The 21,133-nt window shown below is 39.4% G+C and overlaps 1 protein-coding gene across 7 annotated transcripts in view; it reads left to right on the top strand.

Annotated features, from left to right (window-relative positions):
• The window catches only part of LOC113261234 (24-hydroxycholesterol 7-alpha-hydroxylase), a 90,917-nt gene that overhangs the window by 39,921 nt on the left and 29,863 nt on the right, over positions 1-21,133 (top strand). The window lies entirely within an intron of this gene.

Raw genomic sequence — 21,133 nt, 5'->3', positions numbered from 1 at the left:
ATTTTGTATTATTATCATGTGTGGCCACATATGTTTCTGCTCGTTTAGTTTAGTATTCTGCTAATAGTTGGACAAAGATTTCTTTACACTAAGAACCAATAAGACTCCCAGGTTTGCATGCTTTGGATTTTGTTTGCTTGTTGGAACATGCCTTCAACACTCAAGTAGGCAGCTGGTAGCACTGCCTTAACTTTCACTTCCCACTTGCACAGAACCTCAAGGTCAACCATAGGTCAGACCTTAGAGCCTTCTCAGGTCTTTCCTGAGCCTGAATGAGGCCCTGGGCATTGGTGCAGCCCTCCACAAGTGCACGCATTTCTATAGTCCCATGAATACATTGGACCTTTTCAAAGCCCCTAGGGTGTCTCATTCTCTAACTTTTCATTTTAACCTTTTTGATTTGCCTGTTGTTTGTCCAAACTGTTATCTATTGCCTCTGGTAGCTGCAAAGTTAATTATCCTTAAAGGTTTCCAACAAATACCCCTGGGGAAAAGACTTTTTCCACTGTGTGAGTTCCAAGTCAGGCCAGATAAAGATAGTTTTATAAGTGGGACCTTCCACAGAACTGCCAGACAGGTCAAAAAATGAGAATTCTCTAGGAATGAGGTCTTGAAGGAGTCCCGATCTTATCCTGTCCCTTCTGGAAACTGCTGGGCTGCTGGTTTGCACTGTGATTGTAGGCTATTGGTTTTCAAGGCTACCATGGAGCTATGGAGTAGTTGTTTCTTTGGAGATGTGTACCTGCTGATGAATTCTGAGGGTTTTCTGTGCTTGGAACCTTTTCCCTTGTTTTTATTCATCTCTTAGTCGGCTTGAGTGTCATTTCCTCAGATAGAACTTTGAGGCTTGCCCTGTCTGAAGTCACTTTCCCTAACTCTGCTCTTAGTTATTCTCTGACTCACCGCACTATTTCCTTCATAAGTATGATTTTTTTTGTTTATCTATCTATCTATCTATCTTCTGCCTCCTTCATCAGAACATAGTCCCTCCAACAGCAGGAACAATGTCTGTCTTGTTGTCTGTAGGATCCCCAGCTGCCTAGAACCCAAATTACTCAACAAGTATTTTCTGGATAAATTTAATGAACAAATACAAGAATATTTTTAAGAGATGAATGTCTTAGTTTCACTTTCATTTGAAGTTTTATCACCTATCCCATTAGACAGCTTAAATGAAGTGAGCATTTTATGTAAAGAAGTTTTTGATAAGTTTCTGCCCCTAAGTTTTGAGTTAGTAGAACCCTGTCTCAGCCCATATCTGATCCATTTGTTGAGACACTCAGTAGTCTCAAGTCCAAGAATCCACAGAGTGGTAATGAATGCTACCATGTCTCTAGGGTTTTGAACTCTATAAAAGCATCTTCTTGATTATGACTCTGTCTTATCCATTGATCCTGGGTGAAATATACATTATCAAATTATCGAGGACCTGATGAAGAATATTTTGCTTTGTTACAGAGTTTTTGGGCATAATTCCTGGAAATTAGTCATTTTGTTTTAAATTTTAATTTGTAGATCACCACACATTATTTCAGTTGCCTGTCATAACCTCAAAAACATAGTGCAAATATGGGGGTCAGAATGCCTTCATTCAAGTTCAGTCTGAGATCCTTACTACTGGTTAATTCCTTATTCAAGTTACCAAATTCTTTAAGCTTTTTTCTTCTTTGGGCAAATGGCAAAATAAGAATGCCCAGGTCATGGAGTTACTAGGAGAATATGGTAAATATACAATAGCACAATGTCTGTCAAACTGTTATCATTTTTATGAACCTTAGCCATGACCAAAACTGATATGACCATATCAGTTATATGAAATTTTATAATCTTGCCATATCGTGAAAAGAGTGACTATTATGACCTTGAATTTTTCTACTTCTAAATATTAGTCAGTGTTACTTTTCAAAATATAGTTTTCAGGGTGCGTGGATGGCTCAGTCGGTTAAGCATCCAACTCTTGATTTCAGCTCAACTCATGATCTCAGGGCTGTGAGATCAAGCCCCACATTGGGCTCCACACTTAGCATGGAGTCTACTGGAGATTCTGTCTCTCCGCCTCCCTCTGACTCTCCCCCCTCTCACATGCACACATATATGTTCTCTCTCGGTCTCTCTGAAATAAAAAATATATATATATTTAAAATATTCAGTTTTCTTGAGTATTTACAGCAATAATTGAATTATTTTATATCGTTTGGCCATCCCTTTAAAAATACTGAATGCAGCAAAAATATAGCATGAAGATATTGCTGTCTAATATTACCCTAGGAGGTAGAAATAGTAGCAACAATAATAGCTAACACTTAGGTAACAGTAAGTACCAAGCCCCGTTCCAAGTACTTTTCTTATTGACTCCCTTAATCCTTGAATCGGCCCTCCTAAATGTTATTTATCTGCATTTTAAACCCAAGGAAGATGATGTGCCAATTAGGTAGCTTACCCAGGACCACACAACTAGTAAGTGACAGAACTGCAATTGGAACCAATGTCAGTCTGGCTCAGGAGTTAATAATACAAATGATCAAATCTCCTTATTTCAAAATTGCACTCAGAACATCTGAATTAACATGCTGAGGTCAAGTTGCCGGCTTAATTTCCAAGTCACTAACATATTAATCTTCCTAAAGCACACCTCTAGTTATAGTGCACGTGTGTTCAGAATATATTCCTGGAGTCACAGGCATACCCCTGAGCCTGAAACCATAGCCTGGTGGTCGGATCCACCCTAGCAGTCGGTGTAACGATCTAACCAAGGTGGCCCCTTGAATACCCTCTAAAGCCGTCTTCCTTTTCTTTCTGCTGTGCTCCTTAGTGCACCTGTAACACTAAATGTGATTTAATTTTGATGCCTTTAGAAGACCATACATAAGTAAACTTGTGGATTCGAAAAGGTATTTTCTAAACTATGTACATCATTTTCGGGTCGGAAAATACCACTACCATGTTCATAGCCAAGCTGATTTCTAAGACAAATATATTATAACTGTCAGGACAGTGTAATTTACCCCACCCAAAAAAATGGCGGTTGATAATAAACACCATAAAAGAGAGCTGGTTTGTGGTGTATGTGTAGAATCATCTTTGCTTATTGTGTATCCGTGCCTTCTTCTGACCAACCTGAACACAGGGTCCCTAATTAATGACATCTGAGGCTCTGTTCCGTTAATCACCAATCCCTTGGTAGGTTCAGCTGCTCTACTGGCTCTTTCCCTTTGATCTGTCAGAGCCAGGTCCTCTGTACGCAGCAACATTCCATGACTTCCCATCTCACTATAATAAAATCTAAAGCCTGCATGTGGCCTTGAAGGCTTTTTGTCATCTCAACAATCTTGTCTCTGTTACCTGCCTCTTATTTATTTCACCCCAGCCATATCCATTAATTCACAAATATGTATTGAGCTTCTGTTTCGTGCCCACAATTATTTTAGGAGTTTGGGGTGCACAAGAAAAACAACAATTACTTCCCTTTGGTGCTTACATCCTGGTAGGGGAGACGGATAATAAATAAATGTAATGCAGAAGTAAACCCTAAAAATATTAGATGGTGACAAATAGTATGTAGAAAGAAATCAGAGCAGAGCAGGGAGAACAGGTGGGAGCATTCAGTAGCTGGATCAGAGTGGGTCTTGTGGCCAGTGAGATTCAGGAAAGGACTTGAAGATGGTTAGGAGTTAGACAGGCAGGTATGCAGAGGAAGAGCTGGTTGGGGTCAGAGACTGCAGGTGTGGCCTCATTGTGTTCTCACAGAATTCTCTCAGATCAACATCATCAGTGGCATTTTCGTGGCATTTTGTCCAGAGAAGAAGGTCAGCATATTTCTAACAGATTAGAAATAACCTGATTTACCATATTAGGAATATATGAGGAGATGTCATGGCTTTCAGTCCCACGGACATTTTCCCCTTCTTTTCTTGACAAGCATATGCATAGTCCTTCCTAGTTTCCATCCTTCCAAGAATCTCCAACATCATGGCTTCCAGACTTCCATTTTCACTGACCTCCTGCCCCCATGGATGGGTATTTCAGATGTAAAAAGTTCACTGGGGGACACCTGGCTGGCTCAGTGGGTTAAGCGTTTGACTCTTGATTTTGGTTCGCGTCATGATCTCAGGGTTGTGAAATCGAGCGCTGCGTTGGGCCCTGTGGTGGGCATCGAGCCTGTTTAAGATTCTCTCTCTGCCCCTTCCCCCTCTGCCCCCCTGTAGTCTTTCTCTCGATACTTTTCTAAAAAAAAAAAAAAAAAAAAAAAAAAAAATTAACTGCAAGGTGATCTCAGCAGAAATTCCGGGTGGGTGTATCTTCTCTTCCTCATCTGAGCCCCTCTAACGACCACTGGAGATCACGCCTCCTGCCCTCCTGCGGCTCCATTCACTTGCCTGATCGCTGAACTTTGTCATTTCTTCTTTTTTCTCCACATTAGTCTCTCTGGTTACTCCTATAATCTATCAGCGAGGGTTCTTAGAGGCAGCTGCGGAGCCTAACTAGAGCAGACTTAGTGAAAAACCGAATGTATTACAAGTCTATGAGTTCACAGAATGTCTAGGAGGGCTGGACACCCGGGCTCGGAGGGCACACAGCCTGAAATAACGCTCCAAATCCGGCTGCAGAGCTGCTGTGGCAGGGGCAACACTGCCACTAATGCCAAGCACATCGTGGCCACCAGCCCAAGACGCTAATGACGCTGGGTCCTCAGGAACTTGATCCTGCAAAACTTGCAGTTGTTGCCATGGAATACTTTTTCAGTCTCCCCTTCTTTATATCACTAAGTCTTGATGCAAAGCCCAGGTTGGTTGATCTGATTGGCAAAATCTTTTCTTCATGGTGACACCCTCGCTTCAAGGGTGGCAAGGAAAGCAAGAATCTGGCATTTTTTGGCATGGTGATGGTAGGCAAGCTTCTGTGAAAACATAGCATTCCGATATTGCATAGCCCAACACATATCAATGTGTGTATGTAACAGAATATATATCTTTGCATATATGTACATGAGGATAGGAAATAAGCATGTTTAGTATATTACTACATAAGTAGATTTTTATAAATATAAACACATTTCATAAATGTAACTCTGTGCCTTTATAGCTGTATATCCGTGTGCATTTGCACATTCATCCCTTACCTGTTCCCAGGTGAGGAGACCCCTTGCGAACAGATTCCACGAAAGCAGACAAAGTACAGCTAAATCTTCTCACCTTTCTCATGGACCTTTATACTTATATGAACTATGAATTAAAAAAAAAAAACGGTGCAATAATTAACTGACAGACCTTTGTATTGACCAAAGGCAAATGCTCATCTTCTGTATTCCATTTATTTAAAAATTCACACCCTTTCAGTTTGAACAGACTTGTTCGAGAAAGATAGAGACTTGATAGACTAGAAAGAGAAAGATAGACTCTCTACACTTGATAGAGAAAGGGAAGGTTTTTTCTAAATCTCTTCATCTTCCCATAGGGTTTTATTTATTCTCAATATAGTGAATATTGTTGTACCCATAGAACTGTTCTAAGAAGAAAATTAAGGTACTTGTATTGTTACTTTAACATTAAGCTACATCTTATGTCATAATTTGGTTTTATTTAAGTATTTGCATTTTAATTTAAGTGTCAAGCAATTAACCTACCATGATGATTTGCTTCTCTTTTTTATTTTGCTTAAGGTGTAGGAATACATATTTAGATGCGTCTTGCATTTTTAGCATCATTGTACTTTGTATTTTCAAGATAACTACTAAAGGACTGCTGGATCGTTAAAAGATTAACCAACACAGCATAAATACTCATGAGCAACTGACCAAAAGCAGTCTCAGGCATTAACATTTGGGTCCTATTTAGACTATTATAAAGCAATTTTCCTTTCTAATTCTGGACTCCCATGGTGAATGTCTGCCCAGCAGGAGAGCATCATTCTGTCTTAAAAACAAAATGAATAAAAATGCAATTGAAGTTTTTAGCTGATTATATTGGCCATTTCTACTTATTCTTTTTAATGTAAGGGAGAATTAACACCTTTTTGTCATGCAGTTTTACTGTTGTTTATTTAAAGGAAAAATTAATAAAATTTTTATGTTAATATACAAGGAGCCAGATTAGTTAATAGAAATGCTTCTACGTAGAAACGATCCCTGTCTTACATAAAGTCATCATTAGTGCATCATAAAAGGTATATTACCAGATTTCCATTGGATTAGAGTCAGGAACTTGATTCATGAGTTTCGATCGGGCCACTCACTAATAGTATGACTTCGGATGCGGGAGAAAATTTACTCATTGCCAACCATTGTTCTTTGGTTCCCTTGAGTTCTGAATTAGCAGCAATCCTGACTGGAGACGTACTGAAATTGACACTGTCTGAGTGGCCAGATGCTCTTACATGGTGACATTGACTTACATGGCCACACTCACCATACACTGGTGAGAAAAGATTCTGTCTCTGCTCTGAATTATAACCAAGTATAAAAACTAGAAGAGTGGGGGCGCCTGGGTGGCACAGCGGTTAAGCGTCTGCCTTCGGCTCAGGGCGTGATCCCAGTGTTATGGGATCGAGCCCCACATCAGGCTCCTCCGCTATGAGCCTACTTCTTCCTCTCCCACTCCCCCTGCTTGTGTTCCCTCTCTCGCTGGCTGTGTCTCTATCTCTGTCGAATAAATAAATAAAATCTTTAAAAAAAAAAAACTAGAAGAGTGATAAATGACGTTTAGAACCTATGGTGATGTCCTAGGCAGACTCCATCTTGTTTGTATTATTTTAATTAGTTCATCAGTTTTACTTCATTGCATTTAAACATTTTCATTTATTCTCGAAACCTTACCTATAGTCACTTATTACCTATATTGTAATTTGTATACAACTTCCCTGCACTTGAATGTGTCTCAATACCATCTTGCCAACCAATAACAACATTCTTGGAGGACTCCAACATGGCATATCAAAGACCTAAGTCCCTCCAGCTTACTGAGGAAGCTCACTTGCATTGTCCCAACCTGCCAGGGCTCAATGGCTGATAACCAAAGTTGTGTCTATGATAGATTCTTAGCCCTCTGTTGCCCAAAATATTGAGAAAAGTGATCATATAGTAGAGCCAAGGGCACTTCAATGGAGTCATGAACGGAGGAAAGTTATTAAAAAATTTCTCTCCACTCCCACTGTTTGCTTGACAATATGAACTTAATATGGTGGTTTTGAAGGCTATAACATCATACAGGAAATTTCTTGCATAACCTTGTTTTCCTTTGCTAGCCCAGCTTTTTATTTTTTTATTTTTTTTAAGATTTTATTTATTTATTTGACAGAGAGAGAGAGAGCCAGCAAGAGAGGGAACACAAGCAGGGGGAGTGGGAGAGGAAGAAACAGGCTCATAGCGGAGGAGCCTGATGTGGGGCTCGATCCCATAACACCGGGATCACACCCTGAGCCGAAGGCAGATGCCCAACCGCTGTGCCACCCAGGCGCCCCTAGCCCAGCTTTTTAAATACAGAATGGACCCAGCAAACATTCAGTAGTTTTCACAAACTACTTTCCATTCATCTACCTCGAAGACCATACATCGATTACCTAAGAAAGTATTTATTAATGCAGAACATTCCATCTGGAACTGTTCCATTCCATTCTAAATATATAATTTTATCTTCTTCTTCCCTTGACCTTAAAGACAAGATGCTGTCCTTTAGAATGCACAACTTGTTGCTTTCCAGTCTACTACCTGAGCCAGGAAGGCCAGGGTGAAACTCGCCCATAAGATTTCTGTCCCACGAGAGATATCCCAGGTGGCTACGTTTCCACCAGCATTTTTTGCCTTTCATACCTGATGTCTGTCTTCTGATACTCTAACTCGGGAGATTGTGTGTGAAGTCACTCTCTTTTATTGCCTAGCTTCAACAGGCTGAAAGAGATCCTCGGATAGCTGTAGATCATTTGATATCCTGTTCAAATTTACAAGCTTGGAGACAGGTCCTACTCTGGCGCTTCTCATTTTATTAAGTCTTCTGTTATCTCACTCAGTAGGCACTGTTCATCTGCTTTATTTATCCTCTACATTTTTCATTCTGACACGGCTCTTTTTTCAGTGTGTTCTGTTAGAGAATTATTCAGGCATTCAGATAGTCTTTCTTCCCCTTTAGAAAATACCGAGGTAAAGTCCTTGAGGTTGGGTTGACATGTCTCCAGAGAACACCATCTAAAAATTCAGAATCATTAGGTAGAGTTTATAAACGAAGGGTATTTCTAGGTCAAAATATATTTAACATTTGATTATCTGCCTCCTATTGTCTTCTGTAGTCAATCTCTCTCCCTTATATTTATTATCAATTGGACTATGTCCTGTATTCCTTGAAAAAGTCACTGTAATTATAAAGCAGGCTTCATTTCATATTCCAGTAAATAGAGAAACCAATAACCTCTTTTCAATATATGAAAGAAATATTTGTGAAAATAACACAAAGTATTATTTTTTTCAGAGGAGAATCTTATATGGTTGACTTAGTATAGTGGCATTAAACTTTTCTTGAAATGATAGAATGGGGTTTGGGATATTTTTATATGTGTATGTCGTGGAAGAAAGGGTGGGGTGGAGGGTCGGTCTGTTGGTTACTGTCTCCTCATCTTCCATCAGTAATAATAACCTGTTTTAAGCAACATTGCATTTCTTGGTGTCTTTCTTTCTTTCTCTTTCTTTCTTTCTTTCTTTCTTTCTTCCTTTCTTTCTTTCTTTCCTTCTTTCCTTCTTTCCTTCTTTTCTTTCTTTCTTTCTTTCTTTCTTTCTTTCTTTCTTTCTTGTTTTAAGATTTTATTTATTTATTTTAGAGAAAGAGCATGAGCAACGGGGAGGAGTAGAGGGAGAGAGACAAGCAGACTCCTCTCAGACTGTGGAGCCCGATGTGGAGCTCAATCTCATGACTCTGAGATCATGACCAGAGCTGAGATCAAGAGTCAGTTGCTTAACCAACTGAGCCACCCAGGGGCCCCTCCTTGCTATCTTTCTCAGTCCATTGCTATCACTACCCCCTTCAAAGAGAGTCAGGCTATGGTTATGAATGCCAAACTGAAGTCACTAAGCAGAGGCTACTTCCAAAAGGTTATTACTTATAATGCTTCAATAGACGTCAGCCAGAGTACCGTGCACTGGTTATCAACCCCAGAGGAGGATTCTAAGCGCTCCTGCCCATTGCAGCTTGGCATCAGAGTCTTTAGGGAAAGCACAGTGCAGTGAAGCACTGGATGGAACAGAGCACTTCCTTTACACAGAGAAGAGACAGCAAAGTCAGCTTTGGTAGAGGGTGTCGGTCCCCCGCTGCTAGTGGGTCTCTCCCTAGCTTTCCCCTCTTGTGCCTCCGTGGAAGGGACCGTGTGCCCTCTCCCCTTGGAAGGACAGATAAAACAGTGGGGTTGGCCAGATGCCGTAGGTTGCACACGCTTAAAGGAGAGACAAAGGGGCATTCACTGCTCCTGAAACAAGGAAGGATATTCCCACACAAGGTGATAAGACCAGCGCAGGCTGTGTGGCCTCTTTATTTCATGGTGAGGAATGCTCCAGGCCCAAGGCCCATTCTTACGCAGCTGAGTTGGAGTCCAAAGACTGGATGCCTGAGACTGGCTTTCCCCATGATAGGAATATGCCTCTTTGATAATAAAATTTTATCTTAATTCCTTCAGATGCCAAAAAGTCAGGTCTACCCCTAGAAAAATCAGAAGAAGCAGAGCTGGAAGCTCCGAAATCACTGAGGGTTTGGAAGAAGCTGGTGGCTGGAAGGGGAGAGTGAAGCTGTGGTTTGCCAGCCTCCAGCCGGGACCCGAAAGCCCCTAGAGCTCCCATTCCCAGAATCTGGGGACAGTCTCTCAGCTGATTCTTGGCTTTCTCATCTGTATCCTCTACCAGTGCCTTAAACTGCCTTTTTTTTAAAGCCTTCTTTTTCATTTTACATCTGTCCTTCCTGTTCATTTTACTGGTATTTGTCTTTATAAAGAAATTGGGTTAGGACATGACCTACATGGAGGAGTTACAATGTTTTATTAAAAAATATATACTTTTAAACCAAACAAACTAAATAAAGAAAAAAAAGCACACGTGTTCCTGTACAGAAAGGTTTAATATCATGAAAATGCCAACCCTTTTCAAGTTAATACATATTTAATCCATTTTAATGAGAATCCCAATGGATTTGGGGTGGGGGCAATTAACTAAATGACCAAAATATTGTTTTATTTAAAATGTAAATAAAAATAAAACATTACTGGAAATATAAATTAGTAAGACTAGGTTTGTCCCACCAGATATTAAAGTGTATTATAAAGCTACCATAACAAAGGAGAACACAGTTGGTATAGGAAAAACAATTGATGAGCACAGCCCTTATTTATTTACCTTTTGCCAACAAGCAAACTCATGACCTTTTCTTTCAAGACTAAACAAAATTATAGGAAAAAAATCATTTTCAAAATTTGGTTTCACATTCTTGAGGCAGAAGTTTAAACTATCGACATTTGCAGGGCGCGTGGGCGGCTCGCTCGCTTGAGCATCTGACTCTTGATTTTTCAGCTGAGGTCATGATCTCACCTTTGTGGGGGTAAAGCCCCCATCGGGCTCCGTGCTGGGCATGGAGCCTGTTTGGGATTCTCTCTCTCCCTCTCCCTCCGCTCCTCCCCACCTCACACAAGCGTGCACACATGTGTACTCTCGCTCTCTCTTAAAAAAAGAATTATCAACATTTGCAATGAATTCATATTCTAGAAACCTGTAGTCATTGGAGAGACTATACCTATAAAGAATTAATAGGAAACTGCAGTGAACTAAAAGCGCTTAACTTTGTAGGCTACCGGGTCCTTCATAATCTTTCATCTGCTCTCATCTCACTCTTGAATTTTCTATAAATTTAATATCTTACAGAGTTTTGTCTCACAGAACATGCAATAAGGCACATGTGCAGTAATGTGTATGCATAGCACGAAGTTAATATTTTGTAAGGAAGAAAGACCCAAAGACTACATCTTTTTTTTTCTCAAAGAAATATTGGAGAGATAACATAGAGTACTGATTTTTAAATCAAATATTTGCAGGATCTCAGCACAATAAGCTTACAGTTTGGTTGATATGGGAGTGCAAGACTTGTATTTTCAAGTAGGATAGAAATATCTTCTCTTTTGCATATGTTTTCTCAACTCTGGAGCTTCCTTGAGTGGACCTCCTTCTTCCATTCCTTTGTTCATATTCCAGAGGTTTCTGAGAGATACCTGAATGAGGCAATGGGATATAACTGACCTTGAGGGATCTCTTCTCCTCTTTCTTTAATTGACTCATTATCTTTTTCTTTTCTTTTTCCTGTGTGTGTGTGTGTGTGTGTGTGTGGAAAATCATATCTACTACCTAATTGATTTAGGTGCCCCAATAAACTCCCATTCTATATCCTCAGATGCCATAAATCCAGAGTCAGCCCCTACTACATGGACAAGGATCTGAGCATTCTCCCAGAGGGAGGAGAAAGAAGCAAGAAGATAGGAGAGGAAAAGGGGAGGAGGAAGGACTAGAGATTGGAAGACTGTCATCCATGGGGGGATGGATCCTTAAGCGTCTCAGATCTCTGACACAAGTCAACCCCTGTTTTATTCCTCAGGCCCCACTACCTAGTGACCTTTCTCCATCACTCTCTCTCTTCTTAAAAGTAAAACAACTTTTCCCTTTCTCAACACACTCTTTTGAATATATTTTATTCCTTTCCCATCTGCTCTAGCAATTCATTTAAACTTGATTTTTTCTGTTTAAAGACATTTGGTTGTGGTGTGCTCTGTGTCCTGCTGATATCAGTGGGGCTTGGTCTTGTGGGGCTTATACTACCTGGAAAGGTCTAGCCCCAAACACAATTCACCACACTAGGGAGAACCTGGGTCTTGCTGTGCAGAATAATTAAGTACCTCGTAATTTGCATCCTGCTTAAACAATTTTGCTCTGTAACCTTGTTTACTCGCTAATTCTTTTCATCATTTCTTCTTTCCATCCTCGTCACCCTTTGTTTCTCAGTTCTGGTCTATGCCTGTTCTAGGCCTTTCTCTCACTGTCTCTCAGTCCTCAGGAGTAGAGGGAGGTACATATATGGAAACAGGAAAGGCCAGTGGAATCTTTATCCAAAATTAAAAATTAATTTTCCTCTCCAATCATCAGAGGTCACAATACTTCTTTTTAAATTTAAGAGGATAATTGTAGAAAACGATTGCTTTCGCCAATGGGAGACAGGCCAACAAATAAATCTTCATCTCACTAAAAATTTCCAGAAATCTGTAACTAGCACATTCTTACTACCTGTTACTTTTATAGGGTCACCTGATATATAAAACCTGTTATAAATAGTTTTATCTATTTCAGGACATTTTATCCACTCTTACTTTCTCTATTCGAGATGTGCTAACTTTTCCCAGCGAATATAGGTTTCTCCTGGGAAGACAGCAGCGATTTTGTAAAACGAGAAAATATTTCTGGAATAAATTAGAGGTTAAAAATTGAATTTTTGAACATTGTTTATCCTACTGAAATTTTTTAAATGCCTGAAGTGAAGGAATGGAGGTAAGAGACTTCTTTACCCCTCTGGAATACTGTAAATTATTTATTAGTTCTCTTTAGCTTTGTCTCCGTTCTCTAAAAACTGATTTTGTTTTTCAGGAGCTTATCTTGAGGTCCCTGGTTGAGAAAACATGCCAGAAAGCTAGTTTCCTGCCCTTATTTTCTGTCAGCAATTCATGTCAGTGCTTTATTATTTTTGAGTAGAAGTTTTAGAAATGCTATATTCTTTTCAAAGCTCTTATATAATTTCCCTAAATAAGTCTAAAGTAAACACTAGCTTTTGTTATTTGATTTTTCTTTTTAAACAAATTATTATAAAATTTGGGAAGCAAATGTCTTGATCACATTTTGGGGGGGAATCATTGCTCAAGGTTATGACATCAGTTTCTTTATTTTTCAGCCTTTGCCTCATGTATTTCTATCCCAGTTGCCTTGTCCTTCATGTGTACCGTGACCTTTTGCACACCCCTGAGCTTCGAATATTCTAAGCAAGCTGCTCCATGAATATGAAAAGGCAACGTTTGTGCAGGATCTCCCAGCATAGAAAAGCAAACAGAACTGAGAATCCATGCTTTCAAAAGTAAAGAAAGAGGTGGTGGAATGTGCAGGAACCCCCTCTTTACATTTCAGTGGGAGTTGATGATCTGCTTCTTGCCATTTTGCCATGTGTCCCTGGGTGGTAAATACACCTGTTTTTCACCGTGGAGGAGCGGGGCCTCCTCGGTATTCAACCCCTATTTTGCAACCCCACCTTCTGATTCAGACTCCTCAGAATTATGTCTCGAAAGGTCTGAATGACTCGGCAAATGCCTACTGTTCTCCTTTCCTAACAAAAGATGGATCATTTCCCCAAAATTATTAGTTAGATCTTTATGTAATGTTGTTCTTGGACTATATATACAGAATTTTTATATTTGATATACTTACTTACTGGTTTTGGATGGATGCAAGTGTGTGTGTGTGTGTGTGTGTGTGTGTGTGTGTGTGTGTGTGTGTGTAAGGAGAAGGAGCTTGGAATATTAAGGAACCAGAGGAGCTACAAAGAACAATTGACTTTAGTGATTCTATTTGAGTCATGTTCCTTTTTTTAAGTCCAAGAAATCATAGTTTTATGATTAATTCTGGAATTTAAGTTGCTTTTCTTTCGGCCTGGGTGAGCCCTACTCATCCTTCCAGGCTTAGCTGAAAGCCCAGCCTTAGGCAAGAGGGGATGAACACCCCTGCCACTTGCAGCCTCTCTTGTGAAGCTAATAATATTATAGTCATTTATACACAGTTATTATTTTGTGTCCAAACTCCTTTAGGGCAGGGACTGTGTTTTTCTCATTCCTTTCTTCTCTTTCCCCTCTTAGGGGAAGTGATGGGTCATGGTCAATGGGTACAGAGTTTTGAAGGCAGCTCTGACATGTTCAACTTGTCTCCTGGGGCACGTTATCTCTGAGGTTTGATAGCTGGCAGGTAGTTACGAGGAATAAATGAAGTGGTCCAAGGTATTCGTGACATTAGATGGTCAGTAAATCAGCATTACTCTCTTTCCCGTCTCTTACAGCACCTATGCTTGGGCTGGCACATAACAGATAGGAAGCAAATGTATATTGAGTGGATTAACGGCTGACGCAATAGAATTTCAATATATAACACATGATAAACAGGTATGATTCACTGTGTTAGAACATGCTTGCCATCATGCCTGTGGAATCCCCAAACCATCTACATTTTAGAAATGTTTTCCTGTTTCTGAATGCAAAGTCATCTTTTCTTTTGTTTGGTTTCAAATATCCTAAGACGTGGTTTGACCTTTATTGCATTTATGCCAAGACTTAAACAGATGGTTTCCGAATTTTACCCCAAATCACCCATAGCTTCTTCCCTCGTTCTCTTCTGTACTGGTCCCAGTCTCCATTAGGCTCTAGCTCTTTTGGTGATTACCTTGGCAATCTTCCAGTGGAGCCGTCTATTTTTAGAGTCAAAATACTGGGAGAACAAACCACAGATGTGCATTGAAACATGCACAGTATGGGTACAGAGCCATTCCTAAGAGTTATCATAAGAAAAGTCTTTAACCTAAAGCTGTTGTTGAAAACTTAGCATATTTTCTTTTCTTTTCCTTTGTCTAGTCCCAGAATACTACTTTGTCCAACATCACACTGGGATTTGAAAAACTAAAAATACTTTATCAGAACATCTATATTCCAAGAGTACTCTGTATCTCTCATACATTATGTTTTAAAAATTATTAAAGAAGACAATTTAGGTGTGAAAAACCACCTTATTTAACACTGCATGAAATGGACAGTCTCCTTTTTGCAAAATGGGGTGGGAGGCAGGAAGGTTTTATAGAATAAAGAGTAAAGAACAAGGAAGAGACAGATAGAAAATATTGGCTGGGGCCATGCAGTCAACCTTGTTTGGGGTGAAAAGAAACAAGAAAATAATAAATATAGAGCCCAGATGTGGCTTGGCTCATTTGGGGATTGGTCAACTGAAGCAATGTGTGTTTCTGGCCAAGTGGAGCATTTACAGGGATGTGAAAGTTATCTGAGTTTCTGATGTAGCCCGCTGAGCAGAAGCAGCTCCATCTTGGACCTAGAAAGTTCTTTCAACAACTTATATATCATATTAGACTTTAAATATTATTTTGAACTTAAAACAAACTTTTGTTTCTGTTATATAATACAAAACATTTTTGCATTTTATAATTCATTAGTTTAATAAGGATACTTAAAGTATTTATTTATTTATTATTTTTTGTTTTTAAAGGAGCTCAGAAACTTCACTATTCTTAGAGTCCAAGTTCTTTAGGCCAGAATTATGCCTGTCTTATAGGTCACTTTGGACTCACAGAGATGTGATTGTAAATACAAATCCTGGCCCTTTGTAGTCATCTATCCTCAACCAAGTAGAAAAAATACTTATTTTCTGTATCCTGTAGCTGCAGTAAAATAGAAAAAAAAGGGGAAAAAAACAGAAGGATTGTTTGTCCAATGTAGATTCTCTAAATAGATTTTTAAGGAGAAAATAATTTTTTTCAAAAAATATATTTAAAATCTGAATTGTAGGTCTCTGCCAATTTATTTGTAACATCCATTTTTCAAGGGCCCTAGCTGACTGGGGCCATCTTGGTTTTCAAGATAAAAGTGAAATTGGTCTGAAACCCTTTCCAGCATTCTAAGAATCCTTTGAGGGAGGAGTGGGTGAGGCAGCAAGTGGTGGAGGCTTGTATATCTTGTAGCTTTCTCTTGACTCCTGGGTCTTGCCTTTGCTGATTTCTCATTTCCTGCTCTCTTTTCCCTTCTGCGTGTTTTGCCCCATTTTGGTATTGCATTGCCTCACTGAACATCACACAGATCTTTATTTCCCTAAGTGTTAACTTAAGGCTATGTCTTAGCAAACTTTCCAAAATATTAAAAATATGGAACAAGGAAAAATACGTTGCAGCCAGAAATGACTTAAAATTGAGTATTTGACATCAAGTTGAATATTCTGTTCTTAAAAGTCTTATCTGCCATTGCCCTAAAGAATTTTCCTTGGCCTCCTATTAGGTAACCAGTTACCTGCCATGTATCTGGGTCACTTCTCTTCTCTCAGATCTCCAGCCTTGTCTTACTTACCTTGAAGACTCCAGCAATTCCAGTTCCTTCTCACTTTCTGTGCAGAGTCACCGACTCTCCCTTCGTCTCACCAAGGACATTCAGGCTTCATACCATAGGGCTTCATCTTTTAATGCATGCCATTAGTCAGTGGTTTTCTTTCCTTCTTTCTTCCTTTCTTCCTTTTCTTTCTTCTTTTCTTTCTTCTTCCCTCCCTCCTTCCCTTCCTTCCTATCTTCCCTCCTTTTTTCCTTTCTTCCTTTCAAAGAACCTCAAATACACTCAAAAAGAATTTGGGATTCCCTCATACATTTTTAATTTGATGTGTAAAATTTATTCTGCTGCTTTTCAATAATTTCTAAGGATACCATTCCTGGTATGTTGTCTACATGCTTTTTAGTCTATTTAAAATATTTAAATATCAAAAATTAATAGATTTAGTTTGCTCAGTTATGGAAAATGGTTGCCTTATAACCTAATTCCCAAAGCCAGTTCTTATTATCAAATTAATCAACCAATCCAACTTGTTTTCTAAATGGAAAAATATGTTTTCTTTGTGTCAATTCAATTCAAATAAATATGTTAATATGTGTCAGTCTGATGCTCATCTCACTTTTGAATTCTAAGATAGACATGTGGACAAACATGGAAACAGCTATGTGGTTTGTGTGCTGGTGGACAATAGATGAAATAAGATCTGTCTGCTTTCAATATTTCTTTTCTGTGTCTGCTTTACTTTGCTTTCAAGGGCTTCTCCTTTAGGTACAATGTGTTCTCCACTTGTCCTTTGGTTTGGCACTCAAGAGATTTTTATACTGCAGGGAAAATGCGCCAGTGTGAATATCAAGATGACTGAGAGGCAAACTTTTATAAAGTGAGGAAAAGTTGATTATGTTAGGGAGGTGGGGAAAGAGAACTGAACCACAGTTTTTTCTTACACAGAACAATTTAAGAAAAGAGTAAATATGGAAGTATCAGAAAATTGGTTTCCATAACATTATTGTGGCCATGTGCCCTCTTATGAATGTGATTTGGAGGCCATTATACTACAGGTTTTTTTTTAAATTTAATTTATTTTTTTGACAAAGAAAAAGAGAGCACAAGCAAGGGAGAGGGATAGGGAGAAGCAGGCTCCCCACTGAGCAGGGAGCCTGACCTGGGGCTCAATCCCAGGATCCTGGGATCATGACCTGAGCTGAAGGCAGACGCTTAACCGACTGAGCCACCCAGGTGCCCCAGTATATTTTAAACAAAGACGTTTCTTTTCCTAAGAGACAGTTTATATTTTCCATGCAAAATAGCCACATATTACAGGATTATTCAGATTCTAGGCTAGCCATTGTCCACTTGACTTAGTTATATAAAGATGTGTAATAGAAATCACACAGAATTTATAGTACTTGTAAAATTCAAATGCTGGAATTAAATCTGGACTTCTGAGCAATGGGAAATACAATGAGGAAAAAACCAGCAGCTTGTTCCCTTGATGCCTGTTAGTCAGGAATTTCTATACAGTGCCATATAGTAATTGTTTTAGGCTCTATGGAACATAAGGTCTCTGTCACCACTACTCAACTCTGCCATTATAATGTGAAAACAGCCCTAGACAATATATAAACAAATGAGTGTTGTTGTATTCCAATAAAACTTTATTTGCAAAAACAGATGGCAAGATGGAGATGGAGTGAGGTGAATGGCAGCAGGATCTATTTTGCGGATAGCAACAACAGGTTGTGGTGATGAATTAAATGGAAGTAAAAGGGAAAAGGAGGAATCATGGATGACTCCCAGGTGTTGAGCTTGAGCAACTGGATAAATTTTGCTACCACTTTCAGTGATGGCAAGACCAAGGGAGGAAAGACTTTATTTCAGTGGGGAAAATGAAGAGTTCTGTGTTGCCCAAAGCGTGCTTCAAGATGTCTTTTAGACATGCAAGCAGTGCTATCAAGAAGCCAGTTAGATAAAAATAAGGTGGAGCTCAGGAATGTGATCAAAGGCAAAAGATAAAATTCTTGTTATGACCAGCCCATTGATGGTATTTTATAGAAAAGCATTTGTTTTGAATCCCCAAGAGAAAGAATCTATCTAGAGAAGAGAAGAAGACCCAGAAATGAAACCTAGCCACTCCTGGGTCACACTCAGAAGTTGGATAAAGGAGCCAGCCTGGGACTTCAATGGAGCACTGAAGTCACTTGATCTAGTGACTTCCTGCACTGGACTCTATTCTAGTCAGCTGAATTCCTCTTCTGTGAACATGTCCTTTACTTTGGTGTATCCAAACCTTTGTTCTGGTTTTACTTCTTCTGAGAAGCCTCTCTGACATCTCCTTCCCAACCACCCCTCCCCATCAACCCCAGTCTGGTCACTGTCACCACTGTGCCCCATAGCACATTGCGTGTTTCAGTGCAGTGACACTTACCCCATGTTAACTACTTTTAGTTCTTTGCCTTCGCTATCAGACTATGAACTTCCTAAGAGCCAGGGCTCTTCCATTCATCTTCATCCTCAGCACTTGGACACTGCTCAGAGGTTCTCCGTAAATCCTGCTGGGTGAATGATTGAAGACTTTCTCAGACCTGGTATCCAATTAGTATTGGATAAGCTCTCAGACCGTAGCTTTTCTCCCAACTGAGGTTTCAGAGAAAAGAATCACTTTATCAGCTATGGAGCAACAGTTAATCAGGAAGATGTGGCTTCCAGAGAGTCGTTACTAACTTCACACTAATAATAATGGCAACAGTAATAGATAGCACCTTGTATTGAACACTTTCCACATGTTAGGGCTCCAAGTTTGCGTGTCATTTATAAACTCATAAATTAGAGCCTCAGAATTCCTCATTTTAACACTGTCTGGAGAAAACATTTACCCTTCCTTTTCTTTAGTTTGAGAATTTATTGTCTTTTTATTGTCTTCAAACTTAAATTTCTTGTATCCCCTGCCATGCTCAGTTAGGACTTTGCTCTCCACTAAATGCCAAATAAATATTTGTTCACTTGATTTAGTAGTGATAACTCTGGCATATGCAACAATCTCAGTCATTTTTTCAAATAAAGAATTTCTAATTCTGACTACGGGTTTCCTAAATTATTTTTTCTGAATTAGCTCAGAAAGTACAAGGATACTTGGAGAAGAGTATGAAGAAGTAAAATTTTGGTGCCATTAGCTTTCTGTGGCATATCAAGATAGTTTTCTGATGGTAATAATTCCCTTGGCTCAAAATAACTACTTGTTAGAAGATTTGGCCACAGGCACGCCCAGGCTTATGGTATGTGCTGGTAATGCTCAGACAAATGAAAACCAGGGTTTGTTTTGTTTTTTGGTTTCTGTGGCTTTTTTTTTTTTTTTTTTGAAGGATTGTCTTAGGATCCATAGCCATTACATTATATGGCTAACGATCTCTGGTGCCCTCATTAAATAGCTATTGATGATGCTTGTATAGATAATAGGAGTTTTAAAAATTTTGGGAACGTTGGCATAAATAGCTGCCTCTACCGGGGGATTTCGCAAAACCTGTAATATGCTAATGTGTTCAGTGAATCACCAATAGAATGTTAACATTTGCTGTTATTTGGTTGGTCATAAAACCTTTTTTCTGCTTTAAACATTCCTAATGTTCTTTCATAGAACACAACTTGGAAAAACTCTGATATTTAGGCTGTGAAGATGCAGAAAGCATATCTATTGTTTTCCAATCCTTGTTATGAAAAAGCAAAAGCAAAAGTTTTGTGAGACACTGTCTGTGAAGGTTAACAAGTAGTCTATAAGGTCACTTGTCCGTTTTTAATATTAGGTCACTTAGGCCGGAGCAAATGAGCAGAAGCTCTTAATAAAGAACTGTGCTGTGGGGGTGCCTGGGTGGCGCAGTCTGGTGAGTGTCCAACTCTTCGTTTCGGCTCAGGTCGTGATCTCAGGGTTGTGAGATCGAGCCTTGTGTAGGGCTCTGCGCTCAGTGCAGAGCCTGCTTGGGACTCCCTCTCCCTTTCCCTCTGCCCTTCCATGCCTCTCTCTCTCTCTGTCTCTGTCTTTCTCTCTCTCAAATAAACAAATAAATCTTTGGGAGAAAAAAAGAACAATGCTGTGTATTGCTATTTCATTGCTGAAGTTTTCATCCTCTCTTCACCCAAGACAGGAAGTCCCCAAATTCCCCAGGCTCCACATTTTCCAGAATGGCACTGTAGATGGCCTATAATGACCTCAGTGGATCTCTCACTGTTACATCACATTTACCCCACCTTCTAGGCCCACTACACCCACTGCCATTTTCTGAACATACCCATGCTTTCTGCAGTCTTCCTTTTACTCTTCCACTTTCCTTTGTCTGGAATATTCATTCCTTCATCTCCCCATGTTGAAGTTGTTAATTCAATATTTATGTATTAAGGTCTACTCTCTGCAAAGAGCTAATTATAGTTGTAGTTTTAGAGGAAGGCACTCACAGAATTATTTGCTTTTCCTTTAGTGGGACACGAACCTCTCTGCTTTTATATGAGAACAAAATATTAGAATATTTTACATATCACAGAACAGTTTTCTTTCTTGCATGGCGTACCAGTTAATCGTGTGCTTGTCTCTTACCTCCTAGTAGACTAACTATATTGCAAGAGTACCTTAATTGTTGTAACCCTAGTAGAGCCTAACTCAACTCCTGGCCCTTATTCAGTGCTCAAGAATCTGTCAAGTTGAATGGAATGTATAGGTGCCCCTATGGGTACTAATAGAACTACAGCTCAAAAAGCCTGGTTCCCAGATTCCACCAACCAAAGACATTTGCTTCTGACTACTGGAGTTCCATAGGTACTGACAGATAAGATCTCCCAGGCAGCACCCACCTAGACCTCTCCTGCAGACTGGGCTTGCTTTAGAACTAGTCTTATCCAGAATCTAAGAGAGACATGGCTGGAGATCTTACATTCCATTCTTACCCATTCATTCCTAATACAGTGGGGAAGCAAATGTGAAAGTTGACTTAACTAAACTGACAATGTTGTTGACTTT

Source organism: Ursus arctos, unplaced genomic scaffold (genome assembly GCF_023065955.2).
Source record: "Ursus arctos isolate Adak ecotype North America unplaced genomic scaffold, UrsArc2.0 scaffold_29, whole genome shotgun sequence".
Classification (NCBI taxonomy): domain Eukaryota; kingdom Metazoa; phylum Chordata; class Mammalia; order Carnivora; family Ursidae; genus Ursus; species Ursus arctos.
This window is presented reverse-complemented; position numbering and strand designations above follow the sequence as displayed.